Source organism: Macrobrachium rosenbergii, chromosome 2, assembly GCF_040412425.1.
Source record: "Macrobrachium rosenbergii isolate ZJJX-2024 chromosome 2, ASM4041242v1, whole genome shotgun sequence".
NCBI classification, from domain to species: Eukaryota; Metazoa; Arthropoda; class Malacostraca; order Decapoda; family Palaemonidae; genus Macrobrachium; species Macrobrachium rosenbergii.
Genome location: NC_089742.1, coordinates 23343150 through 23355168, shown reverse-complemented (window position 1 = coordinate 23355168; position 12019 = coordinate 23343150). Strand labels below are relative to the sequence as shown.

At 38.4% G+C, this 12019-nt stretch overlaps 1 long non-coding RNA gene across 1 annotated transcript in view; it reads left to right on the top strand.

Moving 5' to 3' along the window:
* The first annotated feature begins 1208 nt into the window (after positions 1-1208).
* Positions 1209-12019, top strand: part of LOC136849638 (uncharacterized) — a 46896-nt gene continuing 36085 nt past the window's right edge. The window contains exon 1 of the long non-coding RNA XR_010856344.1: positions 1209-1346. This is a non-coding gene — a long non-coding RNA (uncharacterized lncRNA). The remainder of the gene's footprint in view (positions 1347-12019) is intronic.

Below are 12019 nucleotides of genomic sequence, written 5' to 3'. Positions count from 1 at the left end.
TGAGTTTATCAAAACCTGGTTTGTTCTACAACCGGCCTCAATGACGATGAGGTGAGTTGAATGAGTTTGTAGGCTAATTACATGGTTTTGAATTTACAGGAAGTCGTTTTGAAATGCTATCCTACCTTCACTGGCGAAGTATTCCTTGAAGTTGGCCTCTCTTAAGCAATCAGTCCTTCGTCCACTTGGATCGTTTCTCCCTTGATTCCCCTGGATGTATCTGGATGACAACTAATAAACCAACAGCCATCTAAACTAACCGCCATCACGAGCTGTCGATCCGACGGGATCTTTAAACATGGCAGTCACAGACCCGACTCAGGATGGCGGGAGACTTGGTGTGAGCGTGACACCTTTCCAAACGCGTTGGCAAGCATACTTTGCCTACACACTGCACAGCATGTACGATTATGTGCAAGAGTCTTATCCATCGATGTTTCAATTATGTGTTTTTTTCATAATTTTTCTTTACATGATGAGTCACAATGTCGTCAGTGAAACTGTAAAAAAAAAAAAAAAAAAAAAAGACACGAATGACTCGGAACTCACGAACTTCCTTCCTAGCCCGAAAGTTTCATGTTTGGCATTGTCTTTCTTCATATTGATGTCAATAATAACCTTCCTTATTTGCCTTCTTTTATAAAAATAGGTAGAAATCGCGTCATAACAAATAAGTGAGATAGGCGTGTGGTGCTCTGGACGGGGTGGGACGGGGTTTATGAATAATGCAACAGTAGCTCTTTAAAATTCCGGCGGCAGAACGTTAAAGAACTCGCTATCAACAAAGTCTGGCTGTATTTTACGGAAACCATGCGTATATTGATGTATAAAACATTGCAAAAAAGATTTGTTTAAACAAATATATTTCCAATGTAATGATACTATGTAAGAAAAGAAAGGCTATGAAACATTAATCTAATCAAGCTAAGCGTTCAATTGCATTGTCTCATGATTTTCGTTTCCCAAGCAATGCTGAAAGAACTTTTCCAACGGTTTTTGAAATACGATTTTGTCTTTTCTCGCATTCAGTAGCTTATTGGTAACAAACCTTGAGAGCGTACACTCATCATCGGGCTCTGATTTCGAGTATTATTTCCACAGTGTCAGTAATACTTGGAGACTTTCCGTATACTAGTACTATGTAACTCGATGTTTCGCCACCAGGGCGGCGCTGCTTACAGCCGCCGAGCCTCGTGGACGTCTTCAAAGACCCGGCAACCGCGGAAGTTGAAAGATTGCTTAGTGTATCCTGTGATTTTTTTCGTCCATTCTCTACGTTGTGTAGTTTATAATTGCAGAAATGGGAACAAGAATTCTCCAAGAGATAATGGAATGACATTTGACAAGTGAGTAAAGCATACTTAATTTTATTTACCCATTATTTTATACTAGTCAGATCAGCATGTAGACGGAAGAGTCATGGTGTACTTTTGTGTGTCCAGGGGAACGAAGACTCCCCGTTCCCCGCGGCTGGCACGGGCACGGTTCCTAGGTAATGGTTGGTCTGGTTAAATCGCATTGCCTCTGAAATGCCAAACAGAGGAAAGGGGTAGCCCAAGCCAGGCTACGTGACTGCTCCGTCAACTCTGGCTCCCAGGTATGCTCTCGTTTAACATGTCTGATATTTTCAGCATACTATTATGACACACAATGCAGTGGGGATTTCAATTTTGAAGTTAGAACTTCAATAATCTTATATATTCTACATAATTTAAAGCAAAAGCGATCTTGATCGTTATTTAAAATGCTAAGTATCAAGTAGGCCTATCAGCTTATAGGTTGTGACAACGGGTTTCGTCCTTTAAACCTGCTATTGTGATGCATAAGGACACTCGCAGCACTGCCTCGCTGTAGGCTATTTTGTCAGTCATTAAGAATTCTTTTCAGTAGGAAGGTCTGTAGGATACTGTTGTGCCGTCAAGTTTTCAGTATTAAGACATGTAAAGGAAGGGTTAGAATTGTTTAGCAACTCATTTTATCAATCGTAGATTCTCAACGAAATTCCGAGGCATCACAGTCGTTCAGTGTATTTCAGACGACGAAAGCAAAGCGTAGGAAACAACTATGATTCAGTTCAGAGTAAAAAATTAGTTGTATTTATTGCATGTGTAACAAACATTGGTTTGATTTATGTTTTCATAAACATGTCTCCTAGATTGGTGAAGGCTAAAAAATGAAATTTGATAGCCCAGGCTACACGTATGCCTCAAACTACTCATTTGGTGAGACGCTGTATTATTTAATCTTATTCTACGTACACTTTTAATTTCGAATATGCCAAAATCATTTCTCTAAGTTCCAAGTTATGTGAACATCATACCATGGAAAAAATACCATTCAAGAATAGTAGCAACAAGGAAAAGAATCTTGGCCAAGTAAACGCTAGACCTATGACCAATGATTAGGCTGGTATTTTTTATTATTTTATCCTTTTTTAAACAATTTTATTGCAAATAAATCAGAATTACTTTCCTATTGTAGACCTTATATAATAATTCTCTTTAATTATCATTACAAAGACTTGAGTAGAAAGAAAGGACTTTGCTAGACTATTCTGTCGTCGGTTTGTTGACAAGATGTTGAGCATGGCGGGAAAAAAAATCATGTTTTGCTAAACATGTTTTCAAAACTTTCACCAAGCAATAATCCCGGAAATACCAAAGTAGCTAACCATACCAAAATGCAGTTTCTTAGATGGATATAATATTGCCTTTGTGTTTTGCCACTGTAGCGTCAAGTTGTATTGTTTACTGGACCAGGTATTTCAATATGGCCGCCCGATGTCACACCCTCGGCAGGAAGATCGCCGCTCCTATCGACTCCGTGATTATTTTGTTGACATTCATAGAAGTTACGAGTAGGTAAGGGATGGTGCGGGGTAAAATCAGAATAGGTCTACGTATAAGAATGCATTCCCCCTCTCTCGTACTAAACAAAATTTTATCATAACTGAAAATGTTATTGTTAAACCAAGTAAATGAAGTTAAAAAACCTGCTTTGAAGGCTCTTCTACGGTGTGGTACAGTCACGTTCCTTAGTGACGGTACTCTCAGTCGAGATTTTCGGTGGCAACTATAGAAGTCTTGATACTCTCAATCTAGATTTTTGGACAAAATGTTAGACTCTTCATTGGAGGGGTGGGTAGAGCTCTCGGCTAGCACGCTGTTGGCTCAGCGTTCAACTCTCCGACCGGCCAGTGAAGATTAGGGGAATTTATATCTGGTGATAGAAATTCATTTCTCGTCATAATGTCGTTCAGATTCCACAATAAGCTGTAGGTCCCGTTGCTAGGTAATCAGTCGGTTCTTAGCCACGTAAAATAAATCTAATCCTTCGGGCCAGCCCTAGGAGAGCTGTTAATCAGCTCAGTGGTCTGGTTAAACTAAGATATACTTGGACAAAATGTTAACTTAGAAAGCAACATCTGGCAACTACAGCATGGTGTGCTTTACGTGTATTTTCGGGCTCTATGTTTTTACTTGAGAAAAAGTTAAAATATAAAAATTAAAATAACAAAAAGCAATGCCTTTGCTTTATCAGTTATGTATGGTTTCAATTTTCATGCTGTCATTAAGAATTAAATCTCATTACTAGGTCTGGTCGGAAACATCTGTTTGTATTAAGTTGTTCATTGTTAGACTTAATGCCTACTTATCTTGCATATAATAAGTATTGATGCAAGTCTGTTGTTATTTACTGAATCATAAAGGATAAAAGGAATAAAAACACAATAATTCACTTGAAAAATTTATTGACATATGAAAGCGTGGGATGTCCGAAGAAACTAAATATAAATTATAATAATCATTTCACTCATGTAAGAGCAAAATGGAAATATGAAGTATAAAGAAACAGTCTTTTCTTTCTCACAGTTAACAACAGTTCATCAAATAATTTAATTTTCCTTCTGTGTCTTACACATTATGATAGTGAATAAAAGGTAATAGTAAATATATATTCCTATGGTATAATATAAATTGATATTCCCTTGGTATAACAGAAATAAATTCCCCTTTTCTTTATAAAGATAACATTATGCATTATTTGAATAATGACTTAAGTTGTAGCCTGTAACATAAATATAAATAAGAAAAACTAAGTCTAATATTTAGTATGACCTCCATCATTGTCAATCGCAGCTCATAGCCTATTTGGCATTGAATCTACCAGAGTTTGACAATAATTATTCATCCCCCTTTTCGGTCTTAATGATTCCCACACTGACAGGCAGTGTTTGATCAGCGCAGGTTTGGTTTTTATTGCCCCAGTGTCCCATTCCCTTACCATTTGTCCCCCAAGATTTTCAGTCGGATTGAGGTCAGAAGGTTTCGCAGGCCAGTATACGAGTACATACGACATTGTTCTGTTCAGCAAACCAATCACTGACCACTTTTGAGTTATGAACAGAGGAGTTGTCCATTACAAGGTAGACTGGCAAATGATCCGGTAGTAGAGGTTTCGTTACCGATGGGATCAGGACTTCATCAAGAATGTCTACATATTGCTGTCCGGTTAAACGCTCGTCGACGGGAATCAGCTCCCTTGGGCTACATGCAGCCATCCATCCCCATAATCCTGCTGAAATTCTTCTACTTCGCCGCGAAATTGAGATACAAAAAAAAAAAAAAAAAAATTATCGCAAATAAACGAAAATATCAACGCTGAATATCACCAATATTCACAAAATTCAGCAACAAGGAATTTACATTGATATTAAGAATGTTTTCTCACTCTCCACTGTATAGGTAATTCATTGGGATTCTAATAGACATAAATTGTTATCCTTGAAAGCAAAAAGAAACGTTATTTTTTAACGAGCTTGTAGGTATTTAATCAGTGTAGTGAAGAAAGTTCATGTTCTACATAGGCCTAACCCTACATGAAAACTAGCGGTATTAATTACTTACCTTGTGTTATTAGGTCTCCAGCAGTGGAGTATACCATGACCGTCGCTATACTAAAGACGAAAGCTACTCGTTGCTCTTGGTGATTTTGAGACGGAGGATTTGATAGCCGGACTTCGGTGATGAAGTCCTTGGTTGTGCATTCGCCTTCTCACCGTAACACTAGAGATTTGAAGACCTAGTTCTTTTTTCACTTTCACAGCAGTTGTTATAGGCTGTGAGGTGACTTTAGCAGTGATCTGGTCATCCTGCTCTCGAGTAGTGCATCGGGGTCGTCCTTTTCTAGGCCGATTCTTGAGGTTTTCTCCTTCGTTGAAACGATTGATCCACCTGGATACTGTTGTCCGACGTAAATTTCATTTCTCGTGTTGTTATTGTTTCGGGAGAGTGCATGTGGTTGCCAGCTCTGATTTTATCGTTCACATTTCAGAATGTTTCGTTTTATGTCATATTATAATTTCGACAATGGCGAAGTTTTATCACTGAAGATTTTTTTTTATTTTATATTAGATATATTATTGATATATGTACTGTTTTGCTCCTATAATTCAAAATAAATTTATAAAAAAAATAAAAATAATTCTTTTCACTTGTGAACGATAACAAAAGTACACAGTACCGTCACTAACGAATGTGACTGTTCCTCAAACAAGTAACAATAATGAAAGCTCATGTATATAATAAAAGTGAATGTAACTATGTAAATTTGTGCTCTATAGAAATCCGAACCGCTAGACAGATCTAGACGAAATTTTGCTCTCGGCCCTCATTTAACCTCAGGAAGTTTTTCGCGTAGGTTTCAATCCTGTACCCCTGCCCACATCCCCTTCCCCTTCCCCCTTCCTTTTGTAACTAATGTGGAAAATATTATCCCGCATCATTTCATGTACTCGAGACCATAGAAATACTGACAATGCTTTCCTTTCCTGTGATTAATAATTCTGTTTCAAGGTTTGTGTTTAGGTTTAGGGTGTGTGTGTTCAGGTTTAGCAGGGGATGTGTATAGGTTTAGTGGGAGTTTGACTAGGTTTAGTGGGGTGTGTATTTAGGTTTAGTGGTGGTGTGTTTAGGTTTAGTTGGGGGTTGTGTTTATGTTTGTTGGAGGTGTGTTCAGGTTTGTTAGGGGTGTGTTTAGGTTTAATTGGGGTACATTTAGGTTTAGTGAGGGGTGTGTATAGGTTTAGTGGGGGTGTGTGTTTAGGGATAGGGGGGGTGAGAGTAGGCATAGTAGGAGTGCATTTAGGTTTAGTGAGGGGTATGTTTAGGTTGTGTGTGTGGTGTGTGTTTAGGTTTAGTTGGGGTGTGTTCAGGTGTAGTGGGGATGCATTTAGGTTTGGTGGGAGGGGTGTTTATGTTTAGTGGAAGTGGAGGCTGTGTTTAGGTTTGGTGGGAGGGATGTTTAGGTTTAGTGGTGGATAAGTTTAGGTTTAGTGAGAGTGTGTTTAGGTTTAGTGGGGGGATGTGTTGAGGTTTAGGGAGTGTTTAGGCTTAGTGGGGGTGTGTTTAGGTTTAGTTGGGCTGTGCTTTGGTTTAGTGTGGGTGCATTTAGGTTTAGTGGGTGGTGTGTGTTTAGGTTTAGGGGGGGGTGTTTAGGTTTGGTGGGCAGAATGTTTAGATTTAATGGATGATGTGCTTAGGTTTAGTGGGGATGTATTTTGGTTTAGTGTGGGTGTGTTTTGGTTTAGTGTGGGTGTGTTTAGGATTAGTGGGGGGATGTGTTTATGTTCAGTGGAACTGTGTTTTGATTTAGTGGGGGTGTGCTTAGGTTTAGTGCAGATGTTTCACTTTAGTGGAGTGTGTGTTGAAGTTTAGTGGTGGTGTGTTTAGGTTTAGTGGGGGTGTGTTTTGATTTAGATGTTCAGGTTTAGTGGGGGTTGTTTTGGTTTTGCGGGGACATGTTAATCGAAACCACACGTGTTACCTCCTTTCTAATGTCAATGATCCGTTGTCATTCAGAGTTTTCCCGGTCATTGCCTGGTTGGTCAGCTAGTATGTAATAAGGGAAAGCTGAGCTGGTATTAACCCAGTATGTATCCACTTATGCATCACCTCCGAGGCGCTAGTACTAAACATGGCAGGAGCTCAATGGGACACTGTGTTTAGTACTAGCCCCTTGGGGATCAAAGTATTATATACACCCATTTCTATATATTTCTGTATATCAATAAATTATATCTTTGATCCCTGAGGTGGATACATACCGGGTTAATACTAGCTGAGCCTAACTGAAAATTTTATGCATTTTTCGATGAGCACTAACTTACAAACGAGTAGGGTATGCTATATTATAATGTAACGATTTTTTAGTGAAAAATGCCAAACTCCTTCAAGTGGTCAATGCTAAAAAAATAAAGTAGATGCTTAGTCCTATGTTAGATGATTCATCCGTCTGCTCATCGTCATTTCCCCTCCTTTCCCTCTCCCCATTCGTTTGCTATCTCTCTCTCTCTCTCTCTCTCTCTCTCTCTCTCTCTCTCTCTCTGCTTTCATTTGTTATTCTCTCTCGTCACTCTCTCTTCGCTTTCGTTTCTTATTCCTACTCCTCTTTCTCCCTGAGCATTCGTTTGCATTCTCTCTCGTGTCTTCTCCCCCGTCTTTTTTCTCTCGCCCTCTGTCAGCGGGAGAGTGCATCCCACAATGTTGCCATACCCGTCTCTCAATGAACGAAAATTTTTAGGTGCCAGATGAGTTGAAACCTTATGCGTTAAAAAATAATGGGTGGTTTTATCTGTATACTGCATTCTTTAGTTTTGGTGAACTGCCACCAGGGCGGCGCTGCAGAGTCTTGCGGGATCTTGAAAACCCGGAAACCACGGAAATTAGATGGGGTCTATAGTGTGTTCTGCGTTTTTTTTTTTTTATTTATTCTTTATCCTCATGATGGTACGTTGTGCAGCTTATAATTTCCGAAATAGGCACCAGAATTCCTCAGCGAAAACAGAATAACATTTCACCGGTAAGCAAAGCACGTTGAAATTAATATACCCGCAATTTTGCGCTATAGCAGAGTCCACCGCTCTTTGCAGCTAAGCCCCGCCCATTGCACACCAGTGGTTGGGTAGCTCTTGAAAGAGGAATGACGTCACACTAATTAACAGTCCAAATGAGTACCAGTAAGGATTTGACTTCGTTCGGTAATGTTGAGTTCCATGCACGAAAGATAACACCACAGATTTGAGTTCCCGGAGTTGTGAAGTGGGCTATTAACATCTCCGATGAAAGATGTATTAAGTTATATAATATCATTAAGAAGTTCTGATCTTGGACCATTCTGTCTGTGCATCTTTTTTTTTTTTATCATGCGCAACCTAAATACACAAGCATCTTGCTTTTTTTTCTCTTTTAAATTGGTGTTGGCTTACATAAGCGGTTCCCCATAGACCACATCAACTGAAATGAAGCATAGACTTATGCAGCCAGTTCCGATAATAGGGAATTAATTCATCATAATGTTCATATCATTGTGAGATGAGACCTACTTATAAATTTCTTATATTTTGAGGCAATGACGGGGCATAGGCCTACATGTCAATTTCTTATATCTTGAGGCGATGACAGGCCATAGTCCTACACGTCAGTTTCTTATATCTTGAGTCAATGACAAGGCAAAGGTCTATACACCATTTTTTTTCATTCTGAGGCAAGGCAGGCCATAGGCTTACTTATACATTTGAGCATGTACCCGATGGCAAACATACTACTCCATATATGAGACACTAAGTTACTTATTGGTGGTCAATAACACCCCTTCCAAAAAAAAAAAAATATAGTGGTATATTTGTAGAATAAATCAATTTAAGGATGTTGTAATGAAACAAAGTGGACCTTCAAAGACTGCATTTATCAACAAAAGAACAATGTGCAATAATTTGATAATAATGGAAGCAACAAAAATATATGAAAGCCTAATCAAACAAATAACATTAATTCAAAGCTGATAACAATTATAAAATCAATTCTGACCTGGTAAACAAACATAACAGCATCAGTGAAAGCTGATAACCAAGGTAAACATCATTCATCTCTGCTATATTCTGAATCCGAGGTATCTTCACTAATGTCTATAACTAAACTTTCTATCAAATAGTTAACAGCTACATCTCTTTTTATATATTCCTCTTCTTTCTTTCTGGTGTGACGAATACGTTTTTTCCAGTCATCTGCATTATTGCTTCTATCGCTTCTCTAGGTACTGCGTCTATTCGTTGAAGAGTTTTATTGGCATCAGAGTTCTGGCTTCGAGTCGATGTCTTTAATTGAGCCCAAATCAGTTCGATAGGGTTCAAATGGCTGTGATATGGAGGCAGCCGTAGTACTTCATGTCCCTTTTCACGTGCCATTTCATCAGTACAAAAGACCTGATTGTGTTTGTTTAATTTAACAAGGCAGAGGAGTTCTACATTCGTAAGAGATGGATCATGAGGAATCTTGTTTTCTGTTACAACTGGATTATTTGGCACTTTTTTTAACTACCAGTTGGTGCTATATTCGTAATCTTCGAATGGTAAGATGCTTTGTCCATGATGATTAGAGAATTACTTGGGATATTTGGTAAAAGTTGATTCTCAAACCATGATTGGAAACATTCGTGATTCATAGAATCGTGATAATCTCCTTTGGTACCAGTTTTAGATTTGAACTTGAGGAGTGCCCCTGGTATAAATCCATTATCTCCATGTAAAGTTCTTCATTGGAGGGGTGGGTAGAGCTCTCGGCTAACACGCTGTTGGCCCAGCGTTCGACTCTCCGACCTGCCAATGAAGAATTAGAGGAATTTATTTCTGGTGATAGAAATTCATTTCTCGTCATAATGTGGTTCGGATTCCACAATAAGCTGTAGGTCCGTTGCTAGGTAACCAGTTGGTTCTTAGCCACGTAGAATAAATCTAATCCTTCGGGCCAGCCCTAGGAGAGCTGTTAATCAGCTCAGTGGTCTGGTTAAACTAAGATATACTTACTTTCCACTAGCATGAACAATAATGAACCTTGCCCTTTTTCCTGTCTTTAATTTTGGACCCACAGATCCGTCCTCCACTGTCCAACACCTGGCAACGTATTCATTTTGATTAAGCCGAGTTACATCCAAGTATATCTCTGGTCGTGGAAGGCTCTTGAGTAACCTTAGGTATTTATTTCCAGCAGCAACCACATTCCGTCTTTCCATTAGGAAATATCTACCACTTCGTACCTTTCTGAAGAGGAACCCAAGCTGTTGAGCAATCCTTTTCAGTGAGCTAAGGCTCCCCGGGAAGTTGGTGGGTGGTTCCTTTACCCTATCCAGTACCGCGTTCAGTGTTGGAAGATCACCCCTTTCATAAAATGAATGGATTTCCTTACGTATGCAGTCTTTATCAAAATTGTCTAATTTCCCTAAAACTGGAAATTGTACTTTCCTAGCCGGGGGAGATTTTATGCCGCCATCCATAGATTGCTTTTCAATACTGTAAATGGACTTCACTGAGACTCCCGTGACTTCATATGTCATTGCAATCAACTCAGTTTCACACATTTCTGGGTTCTGGCTTCGGAAATGCCCATGTATGTTCAAGATCACGGCTCTTGTTCGGTTCGTTAATCTGCGAGTACCCCATGAGTCATTTGATTTTGGAGGCATTCTTGTAAATTACTTTGCTGGACAAAGAGATAGATAACTGTCAATAAACCTCTCTCTCTCTCGGTTATTATAAGAATATTCTAGTGCAGACTGCATTCATAAAGTTCTCGAATACTTTTAATTCAAACAAATGACTAAATTTCAATTAACAGCAGTAAGCAGATAATTCTGTACGCTAATATTTTATGAAAATGGCTTTGTTTATTCTGAAATGTTAGGTCCCCATATAAAAAGTTTTCGAGGGCACAAGAAACATAACACAACAACAAAAACAAGACTAACCACAACAAAAACAACCACAGTTAAATGGCTGAATATAAGAGGCCTAATCCAAACGTTATAAACGCGTAAACCGACAAAAAGACATTAGACATTATCGGTATACATCATTTTTTATGATTCTGTTATTTGCTATGAGTTTCAAAAAGTTAGAGACAGGCCGTATCTTAACAGAACATTCTTTTTCAGTGACTTTCTTTTATTAATTACGAAGCAAATCGATCATTCTTATATTTATATTACAGCTATGTATGCTGATATCCAAAAGTATAAAGTTTTAATCACTTAAATCAATTCCAACACTACTCAATACATGATTATTGGAAGTGGTAGCTGTCAAGAAAACATTCGATTATCAAAAATGACTACGTGAACAATAATGTATATCAGCCCTATACCTAAGATTTATTAAAGGGCGAACAAAACTTGTCTTACCTTCATACAAACGATTAATAAGTCAAATGTGAAGGTTCATAAACATACAGAAAGAATGTAGTGCATCAAGTGGAAGAAGCCCTTGTCTTCTGCAGTTGCCATAATCAGTTGTTTGTCAGTTTGCGCGTAAACTCCATTGACACTTGTGAATGGTTCTTTTTTACAGAATTAGATTCAACAATGTAAAAAATAATTTACAAAAGGCGCAGGGTGGTTAATAAAGCAATGATATATTTTCGAATGGAAATTTATTCATAACGAATATGTTTTAAGAATAGAAATAAATATGCGAACGTTGAACCCAAGTTGGTGTCCTGCGCTGGTTTTGTAGAGTGCAGTCACTGCTTGTCATCCCACCGAATGTGTGAACGATTGCAATGAAATATATCTTATAATTATTAAAATGTTGCCAAATTTCTTAAAATCCGTATGAAATACCGGTCTGCATAGCTCCTCCGAGACAGTCTTTGTGTTTAAATTTAGAAGGGTGAACATGCTTGACAATATCAGACGGTAATCACCATTGCCCTGTAATTGAAGTGCACCGATTCGAACGCAGACATTCCCTTTGTCATCTCCGTGGTCAGGTGAACCTCAATTACGTTAAACTACAATGTAGCATCTCGGAATGCTGCTGACTTTATTCATATTTTCCTATTTTTTTTCCATTTCCAGGGAGGTGTGTATTATGATTTTATTTCAGGGAATAATATAAGATTTCCTTTTGATAATCAGCAGAACTTAATTTAGCTCGGCAAAACAACCATTGCTAAATTAATGAAGATGA